Raw genomic sequence first — 19,466 nt, forward strand, 5'->3', positions numbered from 1 at the left:
AAAATTGTACATAAAATTTGCTTAGTTCAATGCTTTATAGGATTTTTTTGGAAAAGTATCTCACAAGTCTAAAAACTAGGATAGAGAGAATCACTCAAGCAAGCATGCAAAAATAATTAATATAGCATCTGACCCGAAACGCTAAAAATCCCTTTGCCTCCTCAGATGCTGCTTTTTTTAAAAAATTTTTTATTTTTCACACTATAAACCATATTGATCAAGATACATACATTTTCCTTCTTAAATATATACAGTGTCATTTTCTACACCCCCCCTCCCTCCCTCACCTCCCCTCCCATTTATTTAAAGTTCAGAATATAAGATACATTAAACCCGTCAAACAATGTTGTCACTCAATAAAAATAAACAAGAAATTCCACTGAGTCAGTTCTTTTCATTCTCTTCTCCTTCTGTCATTTTAGGTGGTAGATGTCCATGGTAGGTTTACTCTATTGTGTTTCATGTATGGGTCCCATATTTGTTCAAATATTGTAATGTTATTTCTTAAATTATAGGTTATTTTTTCTAATGGAATACATTTATTCATTTCTATATACCATTGTTGTATTCTCAAATTATCTTCTAATTTCCAGGTTGACATAATACATTTTTTTGCTACAGCTAGGGCTATCATAACAAATCTTTTTTGTGCTCCATCCAAATCAAGTCCAAATTCTTTGTTTTTTATGTTACTTAGGAGGAAGATCTCTGGTTTTTTTGGTATATTGCTTTTTGTGATTTTATTTAATATCTGGTTTAGATCTTCCCAAAATGTTTTCACTTTCTCACATGTCCAAATTGCATGAATTGTTGTTCCCATTTCCTTTTTACAGCGAAAACATCTCTCAGATACTGTTGGGTCCAATTTATTTAACTTTTGAGGTGTAATGTATAGCCTGTGTATCCAGTTATATTGCATCATACGTAACCTCGTGTTTATTGTATTTCTCATAGTTCCGGAGCATAACTTCTCCCATGTTTCATTCTTTATCTTTATGTTTAGATCTTGTTCCCATTTTTATTTAGTTTTACCATTTGTTTCCTCATTCTCCTTTTCTTGTAGTTTAATATACATGTTTGTTACAAATTTTTTGATTATCATTGTGTCTGTAATCACATATTCAAAATTACTTCCCTCTGGTAACCTCAGACTGCCTCCCAATTTGTCCTTCAGGTAGGATTTCAGTTGGTAGTATGCCAACACTGTATCATGAGTTATATTATACTTATCCTTCATTTGTTCAAAGGATAATAATTTATTTCCTGAAAAACAATTTTCTATTCTTTAGATCCCTTTTTTCTCCCATTCTCTAAAGGAAAGGTTATCTATTGTAAAAGGGTTTAGCTGATTTTGCGTCAGTATTAGTTTTGGTAGTTGGTAATTTGTTTTATTCCTTTCTACATGAATCTTCTTCCAAATGTTGAGCAGATGATGCAATACTGGAGAATTCCTACATTGTACCAATTTTTCATCCCATTTATATAATATATGTTCAGGTATCTTCTCCCTTATTTTATCTAGTTCTAATCTAGTCCAATCTGGCTTTTCCCTTGTTTGATAAAAATCTGATAGGTATCTTAATTGTGCGGCTCTATAATAATTTTTAAAGTTTGGTAGTTGTAAGGCTCCTTGTTTATACCATTCTGTTAATTTATCTAGTGCTATCCTCGGTTTCCCCCCTTTCCATAAAAGTTTCCTTATTATTTTCTTTAACTCCTTGAAGAATTTCTCTGTTAAGCGTATTGGTAATGTCTGAAATAGGTATAATATCCTTGGGAAAATGTTCATTTTAATACAGTTTATCCTTCCTATCGGTGTTAGTGGTAAGTCTTTCCAATGCTCTAAGTCACACATGTCAAACTCAGGCCCGAGGGACAAATTTGGCCCGCGATATAATTATATTTGGCCCGCAAGATCATATCAAAAATGTATTCGAGGTGGCCCGCTGCTGCCGCACCAGTATAGCGCTGTGTCTCAAGGTGAGAGAGAGAGAAAAATCCTGGTCCTTGAAAAGTAGTGGTGGGTGGTTTTATAAACACGCTGTGGTGTCCCCCCGCCCACTGCAGCGCGGCCTGGCCGGTGTCAGGGGAAGCCAAGGCCGCTTCCCAGCGCGCGGAACCCCAGTGGCACAGCGTTTCTTGGAGCTGCAGATGGAGTCGGGACGCCGGAGGGAAGATTGGGGCTCCCCGCCGGGCGATGGGGGCCGCCGGCCGCCCTGCGCCTTCCCACTGGACCTGCGGCGGGTGCCCGGAGTACACGTGGAGAGCGAGGCTGATCGGGCAGGTAGGGTGGAACCCCCCGCCAATCTTGGGAGTGGCATGGGCTGGATCGGGATTAGCCGTGCTCACCTGCTCCTCCACCTCTGACCGGGATCCCAGCGCGGTCCTGAGTGCGGAGACTGCCCTGGAAAGGTCCTGGGACACCGGCACGGAAAGAAAAGGGGGTCCGGGAGAAACTCAGCAGGTCAAGGGGGGTCCGGGAGAAACTCAGCAGGTCAAGGGAGGCCCGGGAGAAACTCAGCACGTCAAGGGCGGTCCGGGAGAAACTCAGCAGGTCAAAGGGGGATCCGGGAGAAACTCAGCAGGTCAAAGGGGGATCCGGGAGAAACTCAGCAGGTCAAAGGGGGATCCGGGAGAAACTCAGCAGGTCAAAGGGGGATCCGGGAGAAACTCAGCAGGTCAAAGGGGGATCCTGGAGAAACTCAGCAGGTCAAGGGGGGTCCGAGAGAAACTCAGCAGGTCAAGGGGGAGGGGTCCGGGAGAAACTCAGAAGGTCAAGGGGAGGGGGTCCGGGAGAAACTCAGCAGGTCAAGGGGGGTCCGGCAGAAACTCAGCAGGTCAAGGGGGGTCCAGGAGAAACTCAGCAGGTCAAGGGGGAGGGGTCCGGGAGAAACGCAGAAGGTCAAGGGGAGGTGGTCCGGGAGAAACTCAGCAGGTCAAGGGGGGTCCGGCAGAAACTCAGCAGGTCAAGGGGGTTCCAGGAGAAGCTCAGCAGGTCAAGGGGGGTCCGGCAGAAACTCAGGGGAGCCTGACCTCGCCAGGACCGTTGCCCACTCCCCCTCCCTGCCGCAGGCCAACCCGCGACTCACGGTGACGGGGCCGCTGATCCGCCAAGACGCTGCCCTGCAGCGAGAGCCGATGCCCCCGCACTGTCGTTGTCCAACCCGATCGCCCGCAAACCCCACCCTCCCACACACAGGCCTGAGTAAGGATTATGAACTTTAATCTCAGGATGAAACGATCTTCCAATAGTTTCATGTCACAGTGATAAATATATTCCTGGTTAAAAATGGTCCTGCACCTGGATACAAGCTCATTAGGCATAAAACTTGAAAAGTGTGTAAATCAAAGGATATCTGTACTAATGGAAAAAGGGCATGGCAAATAACCTTGCTAGAGTTCATGCCTACAATCAGTCACCCATTTGATTGTTTCAGGAATCATATTATTCTCCCACATTCTCAATAGCCCTCAGATTTTACTATTTGACAGCACACTAGCAACATTTGACAAATCCTCTATAGAGAAATATTATTTATTAAATATTTTATTTCTCATTTATTAATGCTTCTGGAAAGAGTTTATCCAAAACTATTATTAAACATTTATTTTAATAAGAAAAAGTTTAACATTACATATGTTGAAAGAAGAGAAAATATGCAGATGTTGTTGAAAATTTTCAATAAATATTTAGTTCGGCCCTCGACTTAGTCCAAGTTTTTAATTTTGGCCCTCTGTGAATTTGAGTTTGACACCCCTGCTCTAAGTCGTCTTGTAATTTTTTCATTAGTGGATAATAATTGAGTTTATATAGATGGCCGAGGTTTTTATTTATTTGTATACCTAGGTATCGCATTGCTTGCGTTTACCATCTGAATGGTGATTCTTTCTTAAATTTTGAGAAATCCGCATTATTCACTGGCATTGCTTCACTTTTATCTGCGTTAATCTTGTACCCCGACACTTCTCCATATTCCTTCAATTTCCTATGTAATTCTTTTATTGATATTTCTGGTTCTGCTAAGTATACTATAACGTCATCTGCAAATAGACTGATTTATTTCCTTGTCTTTTATTTTTATCCCTTTTATTTTATTTTCTGTTCTTATCAGTTCTGCTAGTGGTCCTATGGCTAACGCGAACAATAGGGGAGATAGTGGGCATCCCTGCCTTGTTGATCTGCTTAAGTTAAATTGTTTTGATATATATCCATTTACTGTCACTTTTGCCAATGGCCCCTTATATAATGCTTTAATCCAATTAATATATTTCTCTGGTAAGCTGAATTTTTGTAGTACTTTGAATAAATAATTCCATTCTACTCTGTCAAAGGCCTTCTCTGTGTCTAAAGCCACCGCTACTGTTGGAACTTTATTTCCTTCTACTGCATGAATTAAGTTAATAAATTTACAGATATTGTCTATTGTTCGTCTTTTTTTAATAAATCCAGTTTGGTCTAGATTTACTATTTTTGGTACATAGTCGGCTAATCTGTTTGCTAATAGATTGGCTATTATCTTATAATCTGTGTTAAGTAAAGATATTGGTCTATATGACGCTGGTGTGAGTGGATCTTTCCCTGTCTTTGGTATTACTGTAATTATTGCTGTTTTGCATGAATCTGGTAAGCTTTGTGTTTTATCAATCTGGTTGATTACTTCCAGAAGGGGAGGAATTAATAAATCTTTAAATGTTTTATAGAATTCTATTGGGAATCCATCCTCTCCTGGTGTTTTATTATTCGGTAGTTTTTTTATTATCTCCTGTATTTCTTCTATTTCAAATGGTTTTGTTAATTTATTTTTTTCCTCTGTTTGTAATTTCGGTAGTTCAATTTTAGTTAAAAATTCATCTATTTTGTCTTCTTTCCCTTCGTTTTCAGTTTGATATAATTGTTCGTAGAATTCTCTGAAGTTTTCATTCATCTCCGTTGGATTATATGTGATTTGCTTGTCTTTTTTCCTTAATGCCAATACCATTCTCTTAGTTTGTTCTGTCTTAAGCTGCCACTCTAGAATTTTGTGCGTTTTTTCTCCTAGTTCATAATATTTCTGTTTTGTCTTCATTATGTTCTTCTCCACCTTATATGTTTGTAGTGTTTCATATTTTATTTTTTTATCTGCCAATTCTCTTCTTTTAGTTGTGTCTTCCTTCATTGCTAATTCTTTTTCTATATTTGCTATTTCCTTTTTCAACTGCTCTGTTTCCTGATTTTAGTCCTTCTTCATCTTAGATACATAACTTATTATTTGCCCTCTGATGAACGCTTTCATTGTGTCCCATAGTATAAACGTACCTTTCTCTGATTCCGTATTTATTTCAAAGTACATTTTAATTTGTCATTCAGTGAATTCTCTAAAATCCTGCCTTTTAAGTAGCATGGAGTTTAATCTCGATCCATACATTCTTGGTGGGATGTCCTCTAACTCTATTGTCAATAACAGGGGTGAGTGGTCCGATAATAGTCTAGCTTTATATTCCGTTTTCCTAACTCTCTCTTGCATGCGAGCTGATAAAAGGAATAGGTCTATTCTTGACTATGTTTTATGTCTACCCGAATAATATGAATATTCCTTTTCCTTTGGATGTTGTTTCCTCCATATATCCAAAAGTTGCATTTCATGCATCGATTTAATTATAAATTTGGTTACTTTGTTCTTTCTGTTAATTTTTTTCCCAGTTTTATCCATGTTTGAATTCAAATTAAGGTTGAAATCCCCTCCTATTAGTATGTTCCCTTGCGTGTCTGCTATCTTCAAAAAGATATCTTGCATAAATTTTTGATCTTCTTCGTGAAGTGAATATACATTGAGTAAATTCCAAAACTCCGAATATATCTGACATTTTATCATTACATATCTCCCTGCTGGATCTATTATTTCCTCTTCTATTTTGATTGGTACATTTTTACTGATTAATATAGCTACTCCTCTAGCTTTTGAATTATATGACGCTGCTGTAACATGTCCTATTCAATCTCTCTTTAATTTCTTGTGTTCCACTTCAGTTAAGTGTGTTTCTTGTATGAATGCTATATCAATTTTTTATTTTTTCAGTAAATTTAGCTGTTTCTTCCTTTTGATTTGGTTATGTATTCCATTAATATTTCAAGTCATATAGTTCAACATAGCCATTTCATACTTTGTTTATCTTTCATTTCTGTTTCCTCATCATCACCTTTCCTTCTTATCCATTTCTGCTTTATTTTTTTTGAACACATTATAAGACAACATTTCTAAAACATGAAATATTTCCATTATTCCATTATTCTCCTATCTAAAATTCCTTTAACCCCACTATCCCCTCCCCTTTCTGAGTTACTCTTCTCCATTTGGATTTGCGAATTCACTCACAAGCGTCAACTGATTTCGCAGTGACCGTAATTCTTCCCCACCCAGCCCCCCCGAAAAGATTTTGATCTTCATATATAACAAAGGTCACTCTCTTAATTCCCCCCATACTTCCTTTCTTCCCTTTCTTTCCCTTCTTAGTTTTTACCTATACTCTTTTTTTTATATACACATACATATAGTTTGTGGTCATTTTTGTTCTCGTTACATATCTTCATCTCTCTGTCTGTTTTGTAGTTGTTCTGCAAATTTTCGTGCTTCCTCCGGATCCAAGAATAATCTGTTTTGCTGCCCTGGAATAACTATTTTAAGTACCGCTGGATACTTTAGCATCAATTTATATCCTTTTTTTCCATAGGATCGTTTTTGCTGTATTAAACTCTTTCCTCTTCTTCAGGAGTTTAAAACTTATATCTGGATAGAAAAACATTTTTTGACCTTTGTATTCCAGTGGTTTTTTGTCTTCTTATTTTCCTCATTGCTTTCTCCAATATATTTTCTCTTGTTGTATATCTTAGGAATTTTACTAGAATGGATCTTGGTTTTTGTTGTGGTTGTGGTTTAGGGGCTAATGTTCTGTGTGCCCTTTCTATTTCCATTTCTTCCTGTAATTCTGGTCTTCCTAGGACCCTGAGGATCCATTCTTTTATAAATTCTCTCATATTCTTGCCTTCTTCATCTTCCTTAAGGCCCACTATCTTTATATTGTTTCTTCTATTATAATTTTCCATTATATCTATCTTCTGAGCTAACAGCTCTTGTGTCTCTTTAACTTTTTTATCAGATTCTTCTAATTTCTTTTTTAAGTCATCTATGGCTGTTTCTCGTTCTTCCACCTTGTCCACTCTTTTTCCTATATCTGACATGATCATTTCTAATCTATTCATTTTTTTCTTCTGTACTTTTTACTCTTCTTTTTATTTCACTGAATTCTTGTGATTGCCATTCTTTTACTGATTCCATATATTCTTTAAAAAAAAATATATCCATGTACTTGCCCTTCCCTTCATCTTCCATTTCTCTGCGTTCTTCCTCCTCTTCTTCTGAGTCCACTCCAGGATCTGTGTCCTTTACCTCTGTCTCTTCTGGTTTTCTTATTGGTTTGTTTGTTTTATTTTGTTGGGTATTTTTGGTCTTCTTATTTTTACTAGAAGTGTCTTGATGCTGGTCTTCTTCCTCTGGGTTGGTCATCTGTTGTTTCTTTGATTTCTTTTTACTCTCTTTCTTGTACTCGTTATTTTCTATGTTTTCCTCTTGCTGCTTTGTTGTGGTTGTCAATTTCAGCTGTGGAGATCGACTCCTCAGCTGGTTCCCCCCTCCCGTCAGTGTTATTTTTGTCTTGCGCATTGCGCATGCTCGACTCCTCGCACATGCGCGGTTGCGCACTTTTGTTTGGCTCCGCGAGCCATTTTTGTAGTCCTGAGTTCGGGGCTTCAACTGACCTTAGGGAGCAGGCTTCTCTGTCCACGGCGGGCCTCCTCGTACAGGTAAGGCCTTCACCTTCTTTTTCCGACGTCTTTTCTTCTTCTCTTCTTCCCGTTGCTTTTGGCTTTTCTTTCTTCGCTGCCATTTTCTCCACACCTTTACTTTCACTTTATTTTTGTTTTTGTGTTTGTGCCTTTGTTTTTTCACTGTCTTTTACTTACTTTTCCGGAGAGGGCTGGAGTTCCCCGACCGGTCACTACTCCATCACGTGACTCCTCCCCAGATGCTGCTTAACCTCTGAGTTCCTCCGCAGTTTTTTTTTTTGCTTCATAATTCCATAAGCTGCAGTTCTTGCGTCTCCAAGTTACTATATTGATAGTATTCCAAACAGATCTTCTAAGTTTTTATACGTTGGGAAAGTTTCAACTTCATGGACATAAGTCGATAGCAACTGGAGAAATGAAGGTAATTGTGAAATAAATTGCAGAGATGGAGGGGGTGGAGAAAACAAAAGGATTATCTGTGCTAGAGACTTAGGTTGTCCAAATCCAATATTTTTGGAGTTGTACAGTTCATAGAAGAACGAGGGCAACTGGAGAGTTTTTAAAAAAATAAAAACAAATGACTTCCTTTGGTTCTATAATCATTCTATGATGCTAAGAAAAAAAAAATACTTTGGAATTAAAAGCCAGGACTCAGCAGTTTCTGAATACTCTTAGAAATACCCAGTAAATCAGTAAGCATCTGTGGAGATGTAAGAAAATTCAGTTAAGATAGATCTTGTATCAGACTTAGTAGTTCTGACATGAACAGAAAAACTGACAGTCTGAAAAATACGGAGAGATGGAAAGTACCCTGCCGCCTTGACTTGGTTGACTGTGAACAATTCCCCCTTGCCTTCGATGTCCAGGGTGAACTCTTGCCTGAGTGTTGCAGGACTTTGTAGGAGCCTTCGTAGGGGTGTTGCAGGGGTGTGGTGTGTGGACCTCGCAGGACGAGAACTAAATCGGCCATGGCCAGCTCCTTGGGGATGCAGGACAGGCGGCTGCTGTGGTGGGTCAATAGTGGGGGCGCAGTGAGGCAAGCTCTTCCCTGCAAGTCTGCCAACAAGGTTCGACTCTAGGTCGTGGGACCAGTGCTTGGCTGAAAAACTCCCCAGCTAGTGACAGCGGCGCGACATAGACCAACTCGGCGGATGATACCTGTAGGTCTTCTTTCAGAGCCATTCTGATGCTGAGCAGGACCCAGGGCAACTCGTCCGTCCAGCTGGGACCTGTTAGATGTTGTGTCTCAGGCTTTATGAAGTCTTAATTTGCTGTGCTGTACCTCCTGTTCTTGGTAGCAATAGGTTTTCAGTCTGGGGATAGACTCAGGAAGAGAGAAGTGGGGTTGATATTCAGTGTGGAGAGGCTGCAGGTTGGTTCTGATTTTAGAGAACCTCTGTTCCGAACTATTATAGCGGGGAGGGGACCAGAATACTCCAAGGTCACGCTTTTAAGGTGACACAGGAAGTCCAGACCCAACAGCACCTGAGCACAAAATTTATTAAGTACATACAGGTGTATTTTACAAAATTCTGCCGCCACCCCCCCCCCCCCCCCCACCCACCCACACACACACGACAAATGTACTATACAATGTTCTAGAATACAGGTAGAGTGCGAATGGTACGCAAGAAATATACGATAATTGGAAGGATATACTCTTGCACAGTCAGTGAGACTATGAAGCTTTCAGGAGAGTCTGTGTCGATTAGGCATTTAGTGGAATGTCCGTTTACCTTAACAGTCTCTATGGAGTTGCCAAACTGGTGAGGTCTGTCCTGACCTAGAACCATTGAGGCTAGGACTCCAGAGACTCCGTACTCCTCACTTGAATGGCCCCCACCAACCTGGGTTGTCCGCGGGTAAGATGCCATTGACCTCGTGGCATAGCAAGATGGCCGCCCTCCTCCTTCTTCTGATGATGAAGGTGTCGAGTTTGAATTTGTGTCACAGCAAGATGGCCGCCAAAACTTTTTGTGCTGTTTTCTCACAGCTGCCCTCCTTCGGCTTGTAGCGCAGTGAGTGAGTTCATGTGAATTTGGGGCAGATGTCTTGGGGCTGGAATTGGATTTGGGAGTGTTGCAGGCTGCGGACTTCCCCTCACATGGCCCATTGTCCTTTCTTGCCACACTTGGAGCAAACTGAATCTTTAGCTGGCAACAAGATCGGGTGCTGGCTCTTGCCGCAGAAGAAGTACTCCCTAGTGAGGGGGTGCTCCCTAACATGGGAAGTGGCAGCCAATAGGGTAGCGGGAGCCACTGGTCTTTGGAAGGGATCACCTGGGTGAGCGAGCTCGCTAGCTTTGAGCTCGTTGATCTCAAGCTTGGTCCGTTCCAGAAACTTGGCCAGCCCAATGTGGCTAGCTAGGTCCTTCTTACCCGTCTTGAGTAGTCATTAGGAACATAGAAAGTAGGAACAGGAGTAGGCCAAAAATGGCCCATCGAGCCTGCTCCGCCATTCAATACGATCATGGCTGATCTAATTTATGATCGTTGCTTCATGTTCCTCGAGCAGACCCCCGCGACTAGAGTGTCCCGGATCTGTTCTTCCTCAGGAAGACGGCCTGTAGCCATTTTATACCTGCACCTCTTGGCAAGCTTCCACAAATCCAGCAGGCAATAGTTGATGGTCTCTCCTGTTGGAGGCATAGAGCGAGTCGGTGCCTCACTTGAACCTCGTTTTGCGACTTAAAGTACCGAGCCTTCAAAGCCTCGATGGCGGCGTCATATGTGGTGCAGTCCCTAATGACTGCTAACCCTTTTGTTCCTACCCTGGAAACGGGTGCGAACCTCTTGAGTTCATTGGTGTGGAAGTCATCTCTGGTCGTGTTCAAGTAGACCTGGAAGCAGTCTAGCCAGTAGATGAACTCCTCAGCCGCGTTGGAGACAGAGGGTCTATCAGCAGCAAACCAGGCTTGAGCAGCGCTTCCATCTTCTAGGGAATAAGCGAATGGAATTGTAGCATAAATAAAAGTTCTCACAACTGGGGGGAGAACTTGCGCTTTTATTAGCTTATAACTGAGGATAAGGTCTTACAGTGGTCTTTAGAAGGGCTCAGGGTTTAGGTGGGGGCGGAGCTGGGAGGCGGAGCCATTCATCAGCACAAGGCATCACCAGTGATCTGGTGCAGGGCACCAGTAACAGGGAGAACACCTCCCATTGAAAAGTAGACAACACAAAGAACGGTGACCATGGTGGCTAACCAGTGAGGGGCTCTGCAGCTGAAGGGGACACCTATGCAGTGAGCTACTGATGACTTGGGGGTGTGGAACTCACATGGACCACGGGCTGCTGGAGACTGGCTCATGAGAATCAGATATCGGAACCAGGATTTGAGGGGCTGCTGAGGGCAAGATGGGGTCCTGAATGCCCCTGGGTACTGAAGGCTTCCTTATTGCATTGAAAGTTTAAATCTGGGCTTGGGTTGCCCATAATTTAAACTGTCCTGGAGTCTTGTGCGCATCCGAGGCTGCGGGAATGCTGGAGGCCAATCCCCGGACACACAGCAATTTTGAGGGACCTCTTGCTTTGCTTTCTCTGACTGCAAAGGCAATGTTAATGGCGAATCTTTGTCTTCCTTATGGCAGATTTGAGGCAATTTTGTGTAAAGTGACATTTCTCTTTTATTACCTGACAATAAATAGTACTTGATCTGAAAAGCTGCAGAGGTTGCAAGGTTGTTGCTGAGTCTTGAAGAGCTGAGTTGGACAGGTTAAGACTTTATTCCATAGAACATTACAGCACAGAAATTGGCCCTTTGTTCTTTCTAGACTGTGCTGAACTATTCTGTTTTGTCCTAATAGCCTGCATTATCCCACCATACTCATTCTATCCATGTATCTGTCAAAAACTTCCTTAAATGTTAAACTTGAGCATGCATTCACCACTTCAGTTGTCAGCTAGTTCCAAACACCTACCACTTTGTGTGAAGAAATTCCCCCTAATATTCCCTCTGAACTTTTATCCTTTCACCCTTAACTCGTGTTCTCTGGTTTGTATCTCACCTAACTTCAGTGGAAAAAGGCTACTTGCATCAACTCTTAGCTATACCCATCATAATTTTGTAAACCTCAAAATCCTTGAAATGTCAGAGAATGAGGGGAGATTTGATTGAGGCATACAGAATTATGAGGGGTATTGATGGGGTAAATTGAGGTTGGGACAGAATGAGAGGACATGGATTGAGGTGAAATGGGCAATGTTTAAAGTGTGGTGGCTCACCACAAGGCAGGCGAACTGGTTTCGCTTGTAAGCCACGCGGTGGGGCAGCCGGCCAAAATGGCGCCGTCGGGGGTTTCCCTTCCTTCCAGCTTGGGGCTCAGATACCCACACTTGGGGACCACGTGACGCCCGGATGACATTAGCGTCCTCGAGCGCTGTTCTCAGCTAGGTCCGGGCTGGGAGTATGTGGAGCCCAGCAGCCTGCAATAAACTAGTCTGCTCAGTGAGCTCAATTCGTCTGGTTGCGTGTGTTATTGTAGGAGCAGTGTAGCCGCCACTACAATTGGTGACCCCGACTGGTTCATACATCTTTGAACCCATCATAAGCGAGCCTTAGATCAGCGCTATAGCCGTGAAACTCCCTGAATTCTGGGTTCAGGAGCCGGAGACCTGGTTCGTCCACGTGGAGGCACGGTTTCACCTCCGCCAGATTTCGTCCGACACGACCAAATTCTACCATATGGTCGCTTCCCTGGACCAGGCCACCGCCAGACGCGTGCTGCACCTTGTTCAGCACACACCTGCTGAGGACAAGTACAAGACCATCAAGCGAGTGCTTACCGGGGCCCTTGGACTATCCAGACAACAGCGTGCCGCTTGGGTGCTGCACCTCGACGCCCTGGGGGACAGGTCCCCGATGGAATTGAAGGATGAGGTGCTCGCGCTCCTGAGTGAGCACACCAACTGCCCTCTTTTCGAGCGCATCTTCCTCGATCATATGCCCGGGAACATCCACCTGCTGCTTGTTCAGGAGAGCTGCACTGACCCAAGGAAGGTCACCCAGAAGGCCCAAGAGCTATGGCTCGCACGATTCTCAGAAGGCTCAGTGGTCCAGCAGGTCATGAGGCATGGGCATGACCATGCCAAGCCCGTCCCTAGCGCTGCGGTAGATCACCCGGTCCCTGCAGGGGCCCCCAAGAGCATAACCAAGGCCGCAGCATCCGCTTCAGGCCTCTGCTTCTACCACCAGTGCTGGGGAGTCGAAGCTCGGAAGTGTCGTCAGCCCTGCTCGTTCCAGGGAAACGACCAGGCTGGCCGCTGTTAATGGTTGCGGCGACTGGCCAAGGACACAGCCTTCTCTACCTGTGGGACTCAGACAGTGGCCAGTGGTTCCTCATTGACACTGGAGCCCAGATCAGCGTCATACCGGCTACGGTCATCGAATCCAGGAACCGACCTCGTCGACCTCCCTTCCGTGTGGCTAACGTAACGGCAATCCGGAAATATGGAGACAAGACAGTCCACTTCCAGATCGGCCCACAGAATTTCGCGTGGAGGTTCACTGTCTTGTCCCTCCCATCTGCCATCCTGGGTGCAGACTTCCTCCTCGCACACAGGCTATTGGTGGACATTCGAGGTAGGTGCCTGGTGGACACCTGAACCTTCCAGGCCGTTCGCCTCGATGCCTCCCGCTCAGAGCAACTGCAGATGGCCACGATCAGCACGCCCAGAGACGAGTTCCCAACACTTCTCAAGCCACAGTTCTCCACTGCCTCGTCGTGCCACGGGGTGTTCCACCAAATCCCCACCCAGGGCCTGCCAAGGCATACCAGCTCCTGCCTGACAAGCTCCAGGTAGCGAAGGAGGAGTTTTCGCACCTGTTGGAACTGGGGATCATTCGGCAGTCCATCAGCCCGTGGGCCTCGCCGCTCCACCTGGTCCCGAAAGCTTCCGGCGGCTGGCGTCCCTGCGGAGACTATCGACGGCTCAACGAGGCAACCGTTCCTGACCGTTATCCCATCCCTCATATCCAGGACCTAATGGCCAACCTGCATGGCGCGAGGGTCTTCTCCAAGGTTGACCTGGTGCGCGGATATGACCAGATCCTGATGCACCCTGAGGACGTACCCAAGACGGCCATCATCACTCCTTTTGGCCTCTTCGAATTCCTGCGCATGCTGTTCAGGCTCAAGAACGCCGCTCAGACCTTGCAGCACCTCATTGTCTTTATTTATTTGGACAACACCCTTGTCGTCAGCAAGGACCAGGGGCAACACAAGGCCCACCTACGTGCCCTTTTCTCCTGTTTGGCTGACTTCGGCCTTACCATCAACCCGGCCAAGTGCCAGATTGGGAAAGTGTCCATGCAGTTCCTGGGCCATAACATCACGGCCGAAGGAGCCATGCCCGCCGCTGCGAAGGTTGCCGCCATCAGGGTGTTCCCACGCCCGAGCAGCCTCAAGGGGCTGCAGGAGTTTGTGGGTATGGTCAACTTTTACAACCACTACATCCCGGGAGCTGCACGCATCATGCAGCCTTTGTTTGCCCTCATCGCACTCAAGCACAAGACGCTCACTTGGAACCCAGAAGCCTGCACCACATTCGAGGCCACCAACGACGCCCTCACGAAGGCTACAATGCTCACCCACCTGCACACTGACCTGCATATGGCACTCTCTGTCGATGCCTCTGCTACAGCCATTGGTGCCATCCTGGAGCAGCAGGTGAATAGGCATTGGAAGCCGCTGGCATTCTTCAGCCGCCTGCTCCACCCACCAGAATGCAAGTATAGTGCCTTCGACCGTGAGTTACTGGGTATGTACTTGGCGGTGCGGCATTTCCGCTATTTTTTGGAGGGGAGAACTTTTACCATCTTCACCGACCACAAACCCATCTCCCAGGCGCTCGCGATGGCAAAGCCAGCAGTGTCACCTCCTTCGTGTTGGAGTTTACCACTGACATTCGGCACAAGGCGGGTAAGGACAATGTGGTTACCGATGCACTCTCGCGTTTGGCCATCTGCACGCTGACGCCCGGCCTCGACTTTGACCAGCCTGCCCAGGACCAGGAAGCTGATGAGGAGACGAGGGCCTTCACGACCGCCATCACCAGCCTGCGGTTCTGAGACCTCCTGACTCTGAGCGGCGAAGGCACCATCCTGTGCGATATCTCCTTGGGCACCCCAAGGCCAGTGCTTCTGCAGCAGTCGTTGCATCACATCCATGACCTTTCACATCTGTCCATCAGGTCCACAGTCCGGATGATGCAGAACAGTTCATATGGCATGAGCTGTGGAAGCAGAACATGCACCCATTGCCAGACATCCAAGGTGCACAGACACACTAGGACGCCCGTAAAGGAGTTCGAGCACGTCCAGGAACGGTTCAGCCATATTAACGTGGACATTGTCGGGCCCTTACCTGTTTCTCTGGGCAACATTTACCTGTTTACTGTGGTGAACCGCACCACTCGCTGGCCCTAGATGATCCCGATGCCAGACGCCTCCACCGACTCCTGCTCCCAAGCCCTGTTGCATGCTTGGGTCGCCCAGTTTGGCGTCCTGGCTCACCTCACTAGCAATTGGGGTGCCCAGTTCACATCTGCATTCTGGGCACAGCTCGGCAGCAGGTTGGGGATCCAGCTACACCACACCACGGCCTACAACCCGCAGGCCAATGGACTGGTCGAACGTCTGCACCGCCACCTCAAGTCGACACTCATGGCCTACTTCACCGGTCCCGACTGGACGGACGAACTTCCTTGGGTGCTCCTGGGCATCTGCTCCATTTTGCAGGCATCATCAGCTGGTTCTCGGTGCACTGCTGGCACTACCTGGTGAGTTCATCAACACACCTCACAATCCCCAGCGGTCTCCGCATGAACTACTTCCTCACCTCAGGGCACGCTTGGACTCCTTCGAACCCCCACCGCCGCCCAGGCATGGCACCCGCCCGTCTCACATTCCTGGCGAGCTGCTTTCCGCATAGTTCGTTTTCGTTCAGCAGGGCCCGACCGCGACCCCTCTGCAGTGACTGTACGAGGGGCTGTACAGGGTTATACAGCATTCCGGCTTGACGTTCAAGATGGATCTGAGCGGCAGGCGGGAGCTGTTTACCATGGAAAGGCTGAAGCCAGCACACCTCGATCCCACAGAGCCCGTGGTCGTTGCCCAGCCCAAGAAGCAAGGCCGCCCAACAAAAAGGACATTGGCATAAGTTCTTGAGAGGGGGGGGCTGTGTGGCGGCTCACCACAAAACATGCGAACCGGCCCCTCTTGTAAGCCACGTGGCAGGGCAGCCAGCCAAAATGGCCGTGATGCCCGGATGACGTCAGAGCCCTCCAGCGCAGTTCTCAGCCAGGTCTGGGCTGGGAGTATAAGTGCAGCCCAGCAGCCTGCAATAAACTAGTCTGCTCACTGAGCTCAACCCGTCTGGTTCCGTGTGTTATTGTAGGAGCAGTGTAGTCGCCGCTACAAAAGTAACATTAGGGGGAACATTTTTATTCAGAGGGTGGTGAGAGTGTAGAATGGGCTGCCAGTGAAGTGGTTATGTGGGTTAATAGAAAATTGGATAGGTACATAGATTGGATGGGTGCAGGTTGATGGGACTAGGCCAAGTAAATAATTTGCATAGATGGGCTGAAGGGCGCATTTCTGTGCTGTAATATTCTACAGTATGTGTACTTGATGGTGCCACAGATTTGGTAGGCCATTCTTTGCCATGTAAATGAATGAGCATAACTGCTGGGGAACTCTGATAATTAGTACTCTACTGCTGAATCCATGCAGAGTTCAGCATTGGCATGGAGCTGAAAATACTTCAGTAGCCATTTCAATGCGAGCACAAGTAGAAGAAAGAAAAGGCGAATAATATGGAGCACTTTAGTTGTAGAATAAAGAATTGAATAGATGAAAGAACAGTAAAGTAAGCAGGAGCATTAGATTGTTGCTGTTACTTCATGCTGTAGCCAACCTGAAGTCTGCCTATGGAGACTATTACTGAGGTACTAGATCAGCATAGACAGACGCTAACTGACGATTTTAAAGAAGTTTTGGGTCAGATAATACTAAACTTGACCCAAGTCCAAAAATTAACTAAAAAAAAACTTGGTGGAAGTTTGACATCTGTTGAACAGGAATTGAGGAACTTAATTGACCCTTTCGATGAAGTGGAAAATACCTGCTCCAGATTAAGTGACAATAATTTGAAACAAAAGGCAAAAGTCGTTGATCTGGAAGACGGGGAGCAGACGACAGAACTTGTGTATTCTGGGTTTGGCTGAATCTACAGAAAATGGGCAACTCACAAAATTCTTGTTGAGGTTTTTGCGGAGGAGCTTCTTTCATCTCCCCCATTGAGTGATAGAGCTCACCACCTTTTAATATCTAAGCCAACTCCCGACCTGAGACTGTGCTCAGTTATTATTCAGCTCCATCTTTATCAAATAAAGAAGTCTTTGATTTGTGAAGCCTTGAATATGTTGAATATCGCAGCCAGCATATCACAATTATCGAAGATTACTGTCTCGAAGTCATGAAGCAGTGTGGTGAATGCAGAGAAGTAATGTCAGAGCTTTGCAATCGTGGTTTAAAGCCTTCTCTACTGTCTCCTGAGTCTCAACATTACACTTTCTAATAGTCAGAAGATGTTGTGTTCTGTTGAAAAGGCTTGGAGCTACCTAGAAGAATTTGCTACTACATTGTGCCCAGCGGGAACTTCTACTTGAAAGGATCAAGATGATTGACTATTATTGCTTTTAAGGATTTCAACATTTATTACATAACAATCATTGGTTGAGGACTGGTTGGTTCTTTTTACCTGGGTAATTTTTCTCTTTTTGTTTTTTCTGGGATCATAAACTTTCTAGGTTTGTATTCATACAAGTTTTTTTCCTTCTCTCTTTATTAAATACATTGAATTATTAGATTTTTACGAGAAGAATACTAAGAAATACATATGCACTCACACAATTAAGACTCAGACATGTGATGCTTTCTCATCCTTCTATTAGACTAACATGATCACTGACACATAGGGTTATATATGGAAGGGTGACATCATGACATTGACGTCATGATGTCCAGCAGAGGATGGGCTTATACCCAACACTCTTTCCCCCCCCCCCCCCCCCCCCCGCCCCATACGATAAATGCTGACTGGGCCCCTTCAAACTAATAAGATTGCATCGGGCCCAGGACTACAAGTGAGAATTAAAATATATCTATGAATAATTATAAAAGGGAAAAAATTTAATAATAATCAGGGCACATAGTTCTTAAAGCATTCAGGTGGTCTTCTTTCTCTTTTGGACCGCCTTGGCGTGTTTGCTGTGCCAGTCTTTGCTCGGGATCCGTAGATCAGGTTGGCGGCCTAGTCGGCGGTGACTGCCCGTCTTCTTTGCTGCCCTGAGGGCTGAGATAGTCGGGGCAGGTCTGGTTCCACCTCCTCCAGTTCATGAGGCAGTTCATGGACCATAATGTCAGTCAATGCTCATAATTTATCAATGTGTCATTTCCACAATCTGTCCCCCACTAGAACAGAGTAGGAGCAGGGCTTCAATTTTTGTAAGATTACTCCTACCACCCATGGGTCTTTATATTTTCTATAATCTTGTACCAGAACTCTCTTGCCCACTTCCAGTGTTCGAGGTGAGGTTTGTGGTGATGCTGGTTTTTTTGCAATCGGAGACACAGATCTGAATGAACCATGGATAGACTCGTCCGCAGGTTGCGGCCAAACATTAGTTCTGCTGGGGTGCATTTTGTGGTAGAATGCAGTGTGTTTCTGTACCCCAATAAGAAATCTGTGATTTTGTGTGTCCAGGAGGCATTTAGAAGTTTCACGGTTTTCATTGCTTTTTTGAATGTTCGTACAAAACCTTCTGCTTCCCTATTAGTATTTGGGTGATAGGGTGCAGACAAAATATGTCTGATATTGATGTTGTGCATAAATTTCAAAAAATGTTCTGATGTAAATTGAGGCCCATCGTCCGTAACTAATTCATGAGGCAATCTGTCAGTGGCAAAGATAGCTTGTAGACAGTCAGTTGTGGGATCTGCTTTGGTGTTTTTCAGTTGTGAAATTACTAGCCATTTGGAGTGCGCGTCCACAGCTATAAGGAAAGTCACACCCATGAATGGTCCAGCGAAGTCTACATGAATCCGATGCCAGGGTTTGGCTGGCCATTTCCATGGGTTAGCTTCGGCGTGGGGCATTTTTAGCTGCATTGACTGATATACTTTGCATTCTCTTACTGTTGTTTCAATGTCTCTGTCTATGCAGGCCCACCAGACATGCATCTGGGCCAATGTCTTCGTTCCCGGATAGTTGTGTAGTTCTGATAAAATGGTAGTTTGCCATTTGGCTGGAATAATGGTATGGGTACCCTATAGTAAACATCCATCTTCAATTGATAGTTCATGGTGGCATGTGTGGTAAGATTTTAGATCTTCTGGAATGACTTCAATATAGGATCTTGCTTAATGTTCTCGCTCTCGCGCTCTCTCTCTCGACTATAGCTGCCTGCTTACTTGCAGGCCACCTGTGCTTTAGAAGCAGACATTTAGCTTTGATATGTCCTTCTGTTTTGCAATGGTTCATTTACAATATTTGAAGAAACAGTTTTCTGGTCGGTGGTTGTATTTCCAACAATGGAAGCATTGTTGGCGGTAAGACCTCCTGACCAATAAGTCTGGTTGACCCACATCC

General features: G+C 45.0%; 1 protein-coding gene across 10 annotated transcripts in view; it reads left to right on the forward strand.

Annotated features, from left to right (window-relative positions):
- Positions 1-19,466, forward strand: part of ahi1 (Abelson helper integration site 1) — a 343,535-nt gene that overhangs the window by 54,043 nt on the left and 270,026 nt on the right. The window lies entirely within an intron of this gene.

This window comes from Narcine bancroftii, chromosome 6, assembly GCF_036971445.1.
Source record: "Narcine bancroftii isolate sNarBan1 chromosome 6, sNarBan1.hap1, whole genome shotgun sequence".
NCBI classification, from domain to species: Eukaryota; Metazoa; Chordata; class Chondrichthyes; order Torpediniformes; family Narcinidae; genus Narcine; species Narcine bancroftii.